Source organism: Larus michahellis, chromosome 2 (genome assembly GCF_964199755.1).
Source record: "Larus michahellis chromosome 2, bLarMic1.1, whole genome shotgun sequence".
Classification (NCBI taxonomy): Eukaryota; Metazoa; Chordata; class Aves; order Charadriiformes; family Laridae; genus Larus; species Larus michahellis.
In genome coordinates, this window is record NC_133897.1 from 73,351,161 (window position 1) to 73,366,692 (window position 15,532).

Below are 15,532 nucleotides of genomic sequence, written 5' to 3' on the forward strand. Positions count from 1 at the left end.
CAAATCCTACATGTATCGTCAGCCATACTAGCTCAAGGCTAAATATAAAATCTTCATCATATTTCTCTCTTATGTTCCTTTTTTCATACTCTGTGATAAATCAGTTACCTTAGTGGAAATTTGTATACAACCAATAGTGTTGTTTCAGAGGTACTGATACAACTGAACCAGAATCTAAACTGAAGTTCTTATTTATACCAACACTTCATCTATTTTTAATGTTCATGGTCTAATTCATAAATCAGCCTCGGAGTGTTGTTTTCCTTTCTTTTCCTTTATGAAGATACAAGAATGGCACGTTTGATGGGGGATTAAAAGAGAACTCCAAGATGAATTATTCAGGAGAGCAAACAATATTCTTTTCTAAAGAAAATGATAGCTTTTATAAATACAGTGCAGTATGTACAGAGCCTGTGTAAATACAGGAAAGCAAGAAAATAAGAATGAAATAAATGACTAGTTTTGAAACAAAAAGATTATTTCTGATACCTAAATCATTTGTCTACATTTATTCAAGTGAAACATTAATCCAGAAATGTATTGTGAAGTGCTGACCCTGTTAGTCAGTGACAAAACACTCACTGACTTGAGGGGAACCAGAATTTCACCCCATCAGTGTGAAATATTTATAGCTCCTTCTAATCCATTTTAGGCATTAAATTTAAATATGTTTTGTTCCTTTTCTTTTCTCCTCCTTCCCTTCTTGTAAAAAAATAATAAATAGGAAGACAGGAGGATAATCTGGCTACTCCAGTACTTGATTTATCCTAAAACCTTTTTTTGTCTTTATACTTACAAGGTTCTTATAAAAGAACAAACCTTTCTTTACTCAACAGAGGAAATCCTTCTGCCACAGATGTATGGGGAAAAATATACAGAAGGTGAGATTCAGGAGGAGAGATTTCAGAAAAGGGGGCTGGTTTTAAAAAGCTCTCAGAATATTGCGAAATAAAAAGATGCAACTCCATTTGCCGTGAAGAATATGAAAGGTAGAGTAAATGACTGTGCTACGCTCTGTGCGGCTCTGCCTGATCAGCTCCTTGTACCTAATCTAGGTAGTCATCATTTGTAAAATAATAATTTAGGCTGACAAAACTGCATATTAACATAAGTAATGTAATGTACCTAGGGATCCTTGCCAGCAGTCTCATTTCGCAGGAGGATATAAAACTGAGATATCCTCACTCTTCAAGTCCTCGACGGAGGGAGAGCTTGAAGGAGCAGAAGAAAATTCACGCTGTTGTCACCTCTGGCGTTCCAGTTCTGTATCGGAAAAGCATAAATCACCTCAGTATCTTTCAAGAACTAAGTAAAAGATTTCAAAGACTCACATTCAAAACTCGTGGTCTCTCCCCCTCTATTCTATATTAGGGTAGTAAGTGTATTTACAGGAGGTATCTGTCAATAGCTAAATGGGTCCTTACAGGATGAGACCAAGCACAGTGAATACGGCGAGGTAAAGGTCTTTATTTTCTGCCTGAGTGACTGATCTAACAGGGACGTTCCCCTCACCCATCCAGTGCAAAGGAGCTTGGAGATGGACAAAACCAGCTAGGTACAGCATCAGCAGAAGTGGGCAGCAAATGTCACTCTAGCAAATTAACTCATGTGAAAGAACAGGGGAATCCTGTTCTCTAAGAGGGTTTCTTTGGCTTACTTAGCCTGCAATGACTGCAGTTGGGGTTATATGCTACTTATGAAACACTGTCTGACTAAGGGCACAGTCTACAACACTAAATATATAACTGTCAGAATACACTGTCCACATTGCTATTTCACTATACCCTACAAAGTGTTCTCTCTGTAAAAATTTATGACACCGAGTTATCAATTAATGTGATTTTGCCACAAATTTTGCACAATATTTGGTGTGTTCCTTAAAACATAATTTCCTAGAATTGGGTGACTGTGTAATTATTTCAACTAAAAATTAAGTTTCTAGCCCAGTGGGTTGTATAGTAAACCTTGAATTCATTACTTGATTATTCCCCAAAATCTCAGAAATAGCAACAAAAAGAATCTTGAATATCCCCTGCTTTTTAGAAGAAAAAAAACGGTATTTTCTGTGTGTCTGGATTTTTCAGTGCTTCAGCTGCACCAGCTGTCTGGGTTTTCCTATGCAACAAGAACATTGATCTCAGGGAATCATTAGTAAGTCATCCCAGGAAAAGGTTTAGAGCTGGCTCTATGCTTTCTACCTCTAGGGGCTAAAAAAATATATTTGCAATCTGGATTTACTGGGAAAAAAAATAAGCCATGGCAGAACCTCCTCACCAGTACGCAGAAATGGTTCTTCCTGAACACTAGACGAGAGGTTTTAAGCATTAGTAGAACAGTACATGAAGAGGACTGATGCATTTTACTGATGATGTAGACACGGTGAGTCTCAACAAGCTCTGATCATGACATTGATGCCATCATATACACGGTGATGAAAGAAACATAGCAGCAGACAACAATGAAAAGAATGTCATCTAGTAAAAGAAAACTGCAGCCACAAGAAAACACAGATTAAACTACCAGACTTTCATGCCTGACCCATTCGTGCATTCTGAAGGTGACTGTAGCTCCTACAGATGCGGGGACATTTTGAATGAGTCAAAGAAGCTGTGGCATGAAGAAGACCACAAAACATTTTTAGTAGCTTTTGACTTTCAGCAGTATTTGGGTATGCTTGCACTTTCCTCAGACACAGCTGGATTATAGAGCACTGACAATGACAAGGTCAAGAGCATAGATATTTAACCAGCTGCAATTATCCTACTAAAATGCTTCACAGCTCACATCTGGGGCTGGAACGGTAGCCCAGCATCACGGTAAAGCTATCCTGAAACTCTGTCAAAGCAGGACTGTATATGCAACCACTGAGCTGGAAGCAGTACCTCAACTTGTTTAGTTGCACCGACCTATAACTTGAGGACACTGCTAGTCCCTTCATGGATCGCCTGCAGCCTAGACTGGAAGAAAGACCAAAACAGAACTAAGAAGCTGAAACAGAAACGCTAACACTTCTAGAACAGAAACACTAACGTTGGCCAATGAGTAAGACACTGTCATTCCTTTTGACTATTGCTTCCATTGGTTTCACGTATAGCAAAAGAGTAGTTCAAGGTGACATGATAACATGACACTCACACACTTGAAAATTTCGCTGTCCTTCCTTTGATTCTCAGTGACATTATCCTCACAAAAAGTTCCTTGGAAATTTCTGCCCGTAATTAAATGAAAACCATGAAACTTCATTCAAAATCTGTATCAAAACTCAGTACTGCATAAAACAGGATTTTTAGCAAAAATACAACAGAAGCCTGTATCTCATGATAATAAATAGATAAGGCAATGTAAATACTTAGCAGAACTGAGGCCCAAGCCTACAATATTCACTGAGTAGCTTTCCCAAAAGAACAGCTCCACCAGAACTGAATTAAACTGCAAAACTACCATTAATAAAAGCAGTCCAAAGACTAGTATTTGTGAGATCAGGACATTTTCCCCTTGGATTCAGCAAAGCCCTTAAACATATACTGAATTATAAACAAGTGAGTAATTCCACCCCTATGCAACGAGCTGCTTAAATACAACTGGAATGCCTAAGTGCTCTGCTACACAGGGATGCCATTACTCACATACTTAATGATAAGCACGTGCATATTATTTAACTTTTTATGTTGCCATGCCTAAAGAGAAGCATACAACTAATTAATGTACAATTATGAAATGAGAGTCCACACCCCCAGAGCTTACTGCATATAAGAGAATACAGAGAAGAGATAAAAAAGCAGTAGAGTGACATCTGTGAAACTAAATGTAATTTGAATCTGCCTTAATCTTATTTTACAGGTGGTCAGATTGAAGGATGATAGATTCGGCCTTATTTCACACTAGTTTGAAAGAGGGGAAGCAGTCCATTTCTTTGGCAGAATCTTCCCTTTTTTTCCTCCTGCGTGTCTTGACACTTGATCTGTACAAGACACCCACAAAGTGCTCTTCACAGATCCATTTAGTTAATTAGCTATATGCTGTTGTTCAAATTCCGTAGACTAAACAGCAGATTTGGTAAGGAAAAGGCATCTTGACATGTCCTGAACAAACTCCAATATTATTTAAGCAGATCTAGCAAGTCCCACTACCAAGATTTTCACATGATATTCCAATTTATTTTCACATCAATAAGTGCTTGTGCAATTTTAATTCATATTAATATTTTCTGCATTGTCCCAGCAAAAATAGAATTAATGAAATCAAGAAAATGAGCAACAATATTTGTGGTTTTCTCCAAACTCATCTATGAATCATTGAGATGCAACTTAAATCAACATGGAAATTTTACAATCATATACATTGAAAGTCCATTTTCAACAAATACTGGGAAGGTAAGCATTAACATTTTCAACAGTTTTCTACCGTGAAAAAACACGTATGCAAATAAAAGACGCACCAGAGTATTTTCTTCTAAGTAGGTTACAATGCTGTCAATCTATAGAGATTTTGATAGCCTATCTCTACAGCCTCTGACGTACTTTGGGATCCCTGCACAACTTTAGAAATACATTCTTCTATAAAAGGGAATAAAACATGCCAGCCTTGGCACAGATTGTCTGCCTCAGCAAAGTCAAAAAGTAAAATGAAAAAAAAAAATTATAAAGTTATATTAAACACCATACACTATGCTCTGGGATGAAACAATAGCATATTATCTAGTCGATATTTTTGCACATACAACATTTTGCAAAGTCCAAAATTTGCACGTCTCTCATTCCTTTCTTCTCTTTAGGGGGCTGTTGCTTGGCCTGAGTTAATAACTACTAAGTTGTTTATAGTACTGCCTTTTAAGATCACGTTTATTTATATAGAAACTGCAAGGCTCTCTTCTCTAATGTTTCCAAGTGCCACATCTTACATCTTTGCTTGCCACTGGATTTTCTCTTTATTATGAGGTCACTTTACAATTACTGAATCTCCCTTTTCCCCCTTCTTACTGAATTTATTACTTCTTGTTGTTCCCTTTACCTTAGTCTTACCCTTTTAAGTTTGCCAACATTCTCCTGGGGAAGAGAAAAAAAGAACTCGTTTGTTTTGTGAAGAAAGCACTAGAAGTCGGGAGCGAAGCTGTGTTATAGGGAACTTGGTTTAGACATGTAGGGCATCTGCCAGTTTGGTGGTCTCATAAGGCTTTCCATGGAAAGGAAACGCCCAGTGGATTTCCCCTCTTTTCTGCATTACCTATGATGTAAAAGGATGATGTGGGGTGCTTGACAGTGCTCTTACAGTACGAGCTTGTAAAACTTTTTGTAAATTACCTGTGTTGCATTTTTCTCAAATTAAATTGACATTCTACAGAAATTCAATTGCATTTATCATCCTAAACTTTCCACTTACCACACTGACACTGCAGAGGTGTTGGGATTTTTTTTTTCTCTCCGAACTGTATGAATATGGACCATCCTCTTTAGTCTAAATGTAGTAATTTCACAGTTCCTTAATCTTTTGGGCTTTTCTTTCCAGAAAGAGATCTGGGCTTTTTTCTCACTTCTCTTAAGTAGTTTCTGTGTTCTATGCATTTTTGCAATCAGGTCTTCAATTCCATGCTGCCTTTTACGCTTTTGGAAGGTCTGGCAAGACCCTCTGGTTTAAAACCTGTGCTGTTCTGTTGCTTTCATCTGGCTGTTTATACATGCCAAGGAGAAGTAGTTCATTTCACTGCATACAGTAGGCTGTGGCACTATTTTTTTACAATTTCTGATGCCAATTACATTGCCTGCACTAGTGAGTTTCGATCCCAGACCGATCCTTGCAGTCAGCTTGCTTTTTACTTAATGCTGTCTTTAGGCATGTGAGGTCTGTGAGCTGCTGTTAACTATGGCATCCTTGTTAAAATAAGATTTTCCTCAGACCCCATTTAACTGCTGCACAATTAAAACAAATTCTTGCGCTCCAGATTTTATAATGTTGTTGTCAAACCATGAGACATGAAACTCAAAGTCTTCTAAAATAAGCTATGTATTTGGTAGGGAGAAGTGCTACTGATTTTTGCATAACCACAAGATTGACTTGAAAAATATATGTGGTCTTTTTTATTATCACTAACTAATGAATTATTTTTCCATTCAAGAGCAAACTGTGCCTTTAAAGGCTGTGAATTCATGGCCTTCTCCCGAGACTTCTGTGCAGAGAGCCAGCTCATCTGCTACTTGTAGGTGAAGCAGACTTCAGGTGGATGACCAGATGCCCCTTGAGACCACGTGGTGACGGGCACCGTGTAATTGCAAAGCGTGCAATTAGGCGTGCTCCCGTTTGGCCAGGAGCATGGACTGGTGTGAAGCCCACAGAGCCTGGCAAAGGAGGCCCGGGCAAAAAGGTTTACCTCCTGGGAGAAGTCCTGATTTTGTGGCCGTACATAAGGAAGGCAACAACCTCACTGCAGGCCCAGCTATGGCAAGGGTTGCGCTGGTACAGATTAGTCCATGTCGGAGTAGACAATTAACTATTTTGGGTGTAGGTGAGGCTGCCCTCAGCCTCCCCTGCCGCGAGAGGGATCTGCCGGTTTCCACACCGACCCCGCTCTCCTTTCCCAGCGTGGCGTGGGGGGGCTCACCTCCTGCTCACCCGAGCTGTGCCCGATGATGGGCACGCGGGGCCACCACGCCTGTGGCCGTGGGTGCCCCTTACCCTGGGTGCCTCGGGTCTCCCCTGCTCCTCCGTGATGCTCCACCATTGCCATTTCCTCACAGGCTCCGAGCCGCCGCACCGCCACCGCCGAGAGACACCTCTCCCTCTCCCTCTCTCTCTCCCCATTTTCACACTCCACCCACTTTTTGCTTTCTTTCTCCATCTCTGCCACCGTTCTCCCTTTCTCTTTTTCTGGACTTGTCTTTATTTGGCACTCCCGGAAGCCGCTGGGCATTTCTCTGCCTGCCTGCCCGGGCAGCTGATGTGACTGACGGACTGACTGACTGACTGACACCGGCTCCCGCTGAGGAGGAGGAGAAGAAGGAAGAGGAGGAGGAGGAGGAGGAGGAGGAGAGAGAGCAGCGGCGAGCCGAGGGAGGGGGGGAGCGAGTGACCGGCCACGGATTTTCATTGCCGAGAGGAGGGGAAAAAAAAAAAAATAAAAATAAAGAGGCTACACGGGTCATCAAAACAGGTAACTCAAGAGCAGGCAGCGGCGGGAGGGGCGGGATGCGGGGAGCGGCCCGACCCCCCACCACCCCCCCGGGCCCCGGGCGGGCTGGGGCGGGCCCGGCCCGGCGCGGCGCGGCCGGGGCTGTGGGTGCGCTGCTGCCGGCGGGGGCCTGGAGGGGACATCTTGGGGAAGGCGGGGGGGAGCGTGGGGAGGTCACAGCGATGAGGGGACGTCTGCGGTGTCGGGCCGGGGGCTGCGGGGCGGCGGCGTCTGTCCGTTGAGCGGGCAGAGCCGCGGGCGCTATGTGGGTCAGGGCCCCGCGGGCGCGGCCGCGCTGAGGGCCCGCAGCCCGGTCAGCTTCCCATGTCACCTGCGCCGGGCTGCCCAGGGAACGCCTCCCCCCTAGCCCCCCGCGGTGATACATGCGAAGAACCGCGGGGTCTGGGGTGTGGGGGGGAACCCCGGCAAAATACCACAGCGGATGAGGGATCCTCTGTGGGGCCGAACCCGCACCGCCTCCGCCGAGCCCCCGCTCAGCGCCGTGACTGACTCCCGGGGAACGGGGGGTGTGCGCGTGTCGGATTTCGGCTGTGCCCCGGCCCCCCCCCGCCCCGCATCCAGGCAGGTTATTAAAAACGCCCTCCGCCTGTTTATGCAGACCTGACTCGGTCAAGCGATGCCAGTCGTGAACTCTCTTAATCAGCGTAAGATGATCTAATTCGGTGAGGGGGCGGGTATCTGGGCGCCGAGTGCCGGGCTCCCCCCGCGCTGGGAGCCGGGGGTGTGTATGGTGGCGGGGGTGACTGAATCGCCCACTGGTTTTAGCCCAGAGAAAAGGGTTAAACGGCATCCTAGGGTGAGGGAGCGGAAGAGAGAATATATACCTTTCTATAAAAACACGTAAGGGATTCTGCAAATAGAAGGCGGCGTTCGGAGGGGGCAGGAGGAAGGCAGAGATGAAGAGCTGCGAAGCTGAGATGCTGCATTTTGCGATAACTTGACATCTGAAAGGAGCACTCCCCCAGAGACACGGCCCCCCCGCAGCCGAGGAGAACTTGTCGTGACCCCACCTAAAAATGTGAAATCTGTCCTTTGCTTCGAGCGTTGCTGTAGATCTGTATCTTAGCATTGCAGGATCAACAGTGAGGATTTTTACCAAGTAAAATTCAGGTTTCATAACGCGTAGGGGCAGTCTTAAAAACAAAGACCATCTGGGGAAGAAAGCTTTCTTTATATGCATTACCTTAATGTGGTTGTTTTCCAATGATGGAAAATGTTTTCAGAAAAAAACCCCAAACCTACACAGAGGCCAGTCCGTTAGGAAATAGTTGGAAGGAGTCCGTTCAGGAGGGGGGCAGAGTGGGATCAATACTGCAAATTTTCATTAATTTATTTCTAAGCCCGGCAAAAGTGGCAATGATTTATGGACTACCATGTTTTGTTGTTCTGTGAAACTGTAGTCGGGAAACTAGTCCTACTTCATAAACGTAACTTTAAAAATTATTTAGAATAGCAAAGTAGAAGACAGAATGAGTTGAAACTCAATACAGTATCTCAAAGCGGGCCCTTTAAGACATTACTGTGAGTTGGATATCCTAATTTTATTAAAATCTTATCCTAGCATTTCCTTTTAATTACTTATTATGCAAATGATAATAAACGTTTTTTCTGATCCTCTACATTTTCAAGACAGGGATTTCATAACACTGCTTGATTTTATTTTGAGCAAGTTTGCACAAGAACAAAGGCAACCCACCTTCTGTAGCAAAGCCAGACACGTACAGTGGTATGTCTCTTTTAGGTCTTGGTCATAACCAAAATGCTAGTCTTCAGAATATTCTTACAATTCATTTCCTTCTTCCCCCTCAAACGAATACTGCTCAGATGTGAAAAGTGGACAGGCACAACTCCAAGTGTAATGAATAAAATATGTTTTCTCAATTAAATAGAAATGAAGAGGATGTGCATTATTTACTATTACGGTAGAACCAACCTATGACATGTTTTCATTATTCTTTGTCAGCTATGGCTTTCACTTCAGTGGAGAATATACCATAAGGAGCAAGGGTACTAAGCTTACGTATATTAAAACTCCCCCATCATTAGTTTTTCTAGTCCCAGTGTATAATTTTTATTAACCATTTAAAATACATTGAGGGCCCTAAGTTAAGGGAAAAAAAATAATATCTGAATTAGCAGGTATTGGAAAAGAAGCAGAAGGCAGCAAGAAGGGCTGGAAACCAGATTAATTGTATTCAGCTCCCAGCCTTGACGTTGACTTGCAACATTACCTGGAGCAAGTCAGTTAATTTTTCCATGTTTCAATCTGTGGCCTGTCAGTGACAATAGCATTGTAAGAGGTTTGAACTCTAGCAAGAAAAATGGTGAACTGCCAAATACGTTAAAGAAATAGTCTTTGTGGTTCTGCACAAGTTTTAACATCATGTGCAACAGTAGCAAACTCAATAGTTGCAGTGGATGCCTACTACGTGAAGGATAACATTCATTAGTTATCGTGCTTATTGGGGCAAAAACAAAGAAACACCTACAATAAAGCAGGTGTAAGTTACTGCAGTTATTCAGACAGCTGTTTTATTATGAACTGGTTAAAAGATTTTGCTTGATTAAGCACCCCGAATATATAAAAATAATTTTAATTGCTTTCTCTAAAATTCTAAGTGCGGCTTTTGCAATAGGGGGAGCAATTGAGAACTTGTCATTTTTCTGAGGTACAGAGTAAGCTCCAGTTGCTCGCATATTTTTGAAAAATGAGTAATTTTGGCAGATACAGTTTACTGACTCTTCAAATAAGAAATGCTTTGAACTCTGAAGGCTCAGCTATTCTTCAAGAATATGCGACAGCTAGAACCATACCGGAATGTCATCACCTTTACTAAGCAGTATACACTGAAATGACAAAAGTACACATAAGCACAGCTGGATCTATGGCAGAGATTACGCTGATTCAGCTAGTTCAGCAAGGGTATGGGTTTTGGGGTTTCTTAAACCTCTGTGATCTTTGTCACTACGTTAGCAAGACCTTATGGCATAGACATGGCCTTAGTCCATACACATACTTGCTACTGTTGTATGTAAGGTATTTTCTGACTATGTCAAATTTCAGGGACTTTTTGTTACTAAAAAAGGTCCCATTGAGACTAATTTCCTGAGTATATGCTAATGGAAATTGCTTTGTCTGACCCACAATTTTTGAGAGAATAGCAGACTAAAGAAATTGCTTGTAAAATCCAAAATACCAGTAGTAGTATCCTGGGAATCAAAGGCTTAATGCTTTTGTAGCATATATAAAAAGACAAGGTAAATGCTTAAGTATATAATTGAATGGTGTCGTATTTTTCCAAGAAGATGTGCTCAGATCCTATGCATTGAAGTTATGCTTTGTATTACTTTAAATAATTAATTGCTTTTTGGAAGGAATGCAAAGAATGATTTACATTTCCATGTGTAATCCATCATTGTTTGAGAGAAAAAACAGCAGAATAATTCACCTAACAGTTCTGTGCCCTCTAAAGCACCCATCATAGAAAAGGCTAACTTTATAAGCATCTAGGATGGGTCCAGTTTGATCTTTCTGGGCTTCACGATACCTCACGCTGAAACAGAGGAGGGATAAATAGCCAAACACCTCAGATCTTGTAAGTGAGCAAGGTTGCGTGGATTATCATTAGAACTCAGGACCTCTAAGTAGTAACCAGGTTATCGCAAGAAATAGAAAGGTCTTTTTTAGTAGCAGGTGGCCCATTTCATCCCGAATCAGAAGCAAAGGCACAATCCATTACAATGCTAGCAGTATTGCTGAATCAGTGGGCTGAATTTTAGAATGGGAGATGGGCGAAGGCTGTGAATTTTTGTGATCAATAAAGATCACGAATGAGCTGCAGAGCCAAGGGAGTACTCAAATAGCAAAAAGTTTGCTTCAGCCCCCTTGGCTGCTGCCATGCTGGAAGAAGGGCCACAGGCCGCAGGCTGAGCGGGGCAGCCACGATGAGCCTGAGACCATCAGAGTCTCAGATCATAATTGCAGCAGGATGTTCTGGTAAGAGCAAGAACGTGAGCTACCAATGGCTGAAATCAAGCCCACCTGTTCAGGCTTTGACATAATATGGATATGCATGAGAACCAGGGTGTGGAAATGTTGTGAAAGGCCAGCCTCACAGCAAACAAAACCGTTATGAACCTTGGTACTGAATAACTCTACAGCCTCATCTTTTCTGCAGAAGTCATTTCAGAACTTGTGTTTTTTGAGCTTGCAACACTATCTGTTTGGTTTTAACGTTCCCCCTCTGCTTGTCTCCTTTCACGTCCTAGAAGCACTGGAACACTCCATAAGCATTTGTACTTTGTGGAGTTTATGCTTTCAGACAGTGCAAATTCAATTTGGTTGGAACTGTAGCATAAAGAACCTTACTCTTCAGTTATTATGAACTGAACTGAAGCACTTTAATAAAATCAATGCTTGCATGCAGTATTTTCTCGGTTCAGCAAGGCAGCCTGCTTACATACAGTAATTGGACTTGTGACAGGTAATTAAACGGCTTGTAAGGCCTTCAGGATGCTTGATTACATGAAAAGCACCAGGCTAATACATAGTAAATGAGGTGGCTAAGAACATTGTGTTTCTGTTGATTGGAGAGATACTAAAACTCTTACACTTCATTGGAGGGAGAGAAGAAAATAAAACCAAGACAAAAGACTATGAGCAGCGGTGACATAAAAAGGGAGCATAAAAAGAATAGGAGAATGTACTTAGAAACTGCGTTGCCTTGGTTATTTTAAGTCAATCATGCTTACACAGACTGTCAAGTCTTGACTGCTTCAGTATATCATTAAATAATGAACTTGTTCTTTGTGATCTCAAAATTGATAAGACAGTGAAAATTACTCAGCAAGGGATAGGAGCTCTTCATAGAACTTACATATAATTAGAAAGTTAACTGATATTCCAGGAGATATTAAGCACATACATGAACACATGACATATCTTAAAGAATTCGTATTTAATTATCAGAGGCCTAAGCACAGTCCATGCTATTATTACATGGACTTGTAAACACACAGCTTGACATGTGCAGTTGCTCACCCATAATTATGGGACTAAACTGGGATGTGATAAGAAATCTAAAATGCGTCAACAGTCTTCGGGGTTCTTGTCAAAATAGGGATTGTTTCACAAAGCAGTTTTTTTATATTTTTTAAATTTTTTTTTTAAAAGAGATAAAAATTTATCTCTTATAAATGGGATACAAAAATGCCTCCATTCCTTTCCTGCATGTTTTTGTAGACGGCAGCCTGATCACTGGGAGAGGGAGAGAAGCAGAGGAAGAGCCAGAATGCGAACAGAAACGTTTGCTTTGTGGTACCAACAGCATGAAGCCAGACAAAGGAAAAAACTTAGGTTAAATGGAAGAGGTGCAACCAGAACCTGCTTTTTGCTCTTCTATGCAAAAATATTTTTTGCTTATAAAAAATAACCCTTTAAAAACACAGACAAGATAATTTAGGTAGCAAGCTCTTATGCACAGCAACGGGGGACTCATTTGTAGCTTATCAGTGGTTTTAACACACACATTGAGCTATAGACAGAAATATTTTATGATGAGTATACTGGAGCCAGCCAAGACTTCTAACCAACTTATCAGTCAAAGCGGCATACCCATCCACAAAAATCAGAGGTCACACAGACATTTTTGTCTTTTTGCTATTTCAGGTATAACACTTGTCCATTTTAACAACAACAACAAGAAGAACAAGTTGTCAAAATTCAAATACTGTTAGATATACAGGACTGTATCTTTTACTAGGGAAAAAAAAAAGATTTTTTTATTCTGTACTTAAAAGACCACTGCTTCCAAAGGAGCTTGTAGCAGATCTAGGGGTAAAACAAGAAAAAAAGGTCACCAAAGGCTCTGATTTGAACCCTGGATCATTCTCCTCACACAGGGCTTTACTGAGAGGTCTTCTGGTTTAATCCAACTTGACATCAGTTTGACAAGCCTCTGTTTACATTCCTTCCATACAGCTAATGGGAAACAAAACACAAACCATACAAGGTAATGTTTCTGTCTGTCTACCAACACACACTTTCTTCTAACCAATACTCCCTTGCTTTGCATTCTCCACCCAAAATCTTTTATGGTAGTAACCCAAATAGCTTCAGGGGCTCCTTGTTAGCCATTCAGCCAGTACCCGGCTACTTCTGAGCTCTGCCTGGAAACGAGCAACCCCCGAGGCCCCAGACCAGTGGGTTTTAATTGTCTGGACCAGAACGGGCAGCAGGAATTTGTGTCTGATGCCAAAGGTAGCAAAAAGACTGCCCACTCAACACAGCTTGGAGTTGGTACATAGGTTTGAGTGGCGGTGTAGGAAAGCCAGCCGTTTCAGGCTCAAGCTCTGTGTGGTTATTCAGAAATGAAGTGCCCTGAGATGCTTTTGTAATTGGAGAGCATGTTCAGGAGCGTACACATTTCCCCTCCCTTGTAATATATTGATATATATTGTACAGAAGAACTCTTAGAGGACACATTACTTTGGATCTATAAAACATTCATGATTGGCTCTCTGATAGTACCAGCTGGCAGTCTAGGCTTTTGTATATTTTATTTCATATCTCAGTAGCAATTTATTAAAAGACTATGAGAGGAAGCACATGGGCAGGCTGCTATACTTTCAATAAGATTGTGATTTTCCAAGCAGTGTAGGAATGTTAGGTATAATTAAAATGCCACATTACTGCCTGTTTTAGTCATCTGCCCTTTTTTGATATAGAGAGGAAAAGCAAAATCTGACCTGTAGCATCTCAGATGATGAGTGTGAGTGAGACCTGGCTTAATTTTTCAGATGCTACATGGATTTGAAGGACTAGTACTTAGGGGAAAAAGACCAAGTAGATTCTTTTTCTTCTAAATTAAAAGTGTTAGGAAGTAAATCAAACCATGGAACTTTATACTTTCTCTTGCTGATGTTTGTCAGGGTAATATACTTTACAGGATGGCACCACTCCTGTGTTCAAACCTGCCAATTTTACACGCCTGATAAGTCATCGTATGTTTATTTTTTCCCTTTATGTTACTATACTGCTTTTCCTTCCCTGTGGGCTTGTTACAAGTTGTTTCTTCTTGAGATAGAGCAATGTGGTCCTCTGTCATAAGTCATATGCACTGATAATAGGAATAGTTTGGATTCCAGTTTGAATGCTGTTTGGGATGAGTATGTCAGGGAATTTTAGTCTACAGACAAAATTTTTTCCCTTGATAATAGATAAATGGTGCTTTGAGACAGCTGTCAAATTGAGGAGAAAAGCAGTGATCTCCCAAGGCCTTTCTTTAAAAAGAGATCTGCTTTTTGGTCTTCAGCATGCCTTGTTCTACCTGGTTTTGGCTTCACTTCTTTTGGGGAAGAAACGACAGATGGTAGTATTACCACGGGCCTTTAGCACTCCCAAAAAAGATATCACTAACAGTAAACGGGGCAGATCTGTGGATCCTCCCTCTTATTTTTTGTGCACAAGAGACAGTTTACAATGTCAACATTTAAACGATTGCCAGTAGATCTGGGTTAACACCTTTCCTGGCTCTTAGTTGACCTTATTTTCAATGAAGGACAGTGTACTTCTCCATCAAGAGAGCAACTAGACACTGGATTACATGGGAGTTGAAGCACTGTTGTTTTTAACTCCTTATAGGTGGTCAGCGTCAACTCCAGGAAAAGATACATGATTAAGCCTATAATACACTTCAAGATCAAAGTTTTAATTAAGTAGTAGAGATGAGAGAGAAAATCAGTCTTGATGTAAAAATGTGCGTTATGGGAGTGGAAACATCCCATAGACATATTTACATTGTCTTTACTTTTCATTGACATGCAAAGACTTTGTCGGACACTGTAAGTAGACCAGTCTTATTATTTATTTATAATATAAGATCTGATGATATGTTACACACGCATTATCTTCAGAGTCAAGCTGTGCTGTTTGAGTTCTGACTCCTTTTCAGCTGTGGCTTTGTGGTGTCGGTTTGACCACGCAGAATGCAGTGTGGAATGATAACTAATCAGATGAACAGCTAAATATAGGCCAAGAAAATGCTGAAGGTTGTCATAATATGAGCCAAATAGGTGAATCCCTAAATATGGGCAAAGATGTCAATGTTTAGATTGAGAACGGATGAAGAGAGTTGTCATGGCATTGCTCAGTGGAGTCTTCACATCAGTGATATTAATTCCAGTCTTGTTTGTAAGATAGATACCTAGTCAACTGACAGTAAAGCGAAGTGTAAATGTGTAAAATGTGTACAACTGATTTGCTCTTGTTGTGTTATATGCAGTAATGGCAAAAATATACTTGCACTTTCTTCATACATGACAGGGATACCTGAGTGTATACTTACGTGC

General features: G+C 41.3%; 1 protein-coding gene across 1 annotated transcript in view; it reads left to right on the plus strand.

Moving 5' to 3' along the window:
• Window positions 1-6,523: 6,523 nt before the first annotated feature.
• The window catches only part of CAP2 (cyclase associated actin cytoskeleton regulatory protein 2), a 69,913-nt gene continuing 60,904 nt past the window's right edge, over window positions 6,524-15,532 (plus strand). Inside the window, exon 1 of the mRNA XM_074575885.1 lies at window positions 6,524-7,144. The gene's annotated coding sequence lies outside the window, so the exon portion shown is untranslated. The remainder of the gene's footprint in view (window positions 7,145-15,532) is intronic.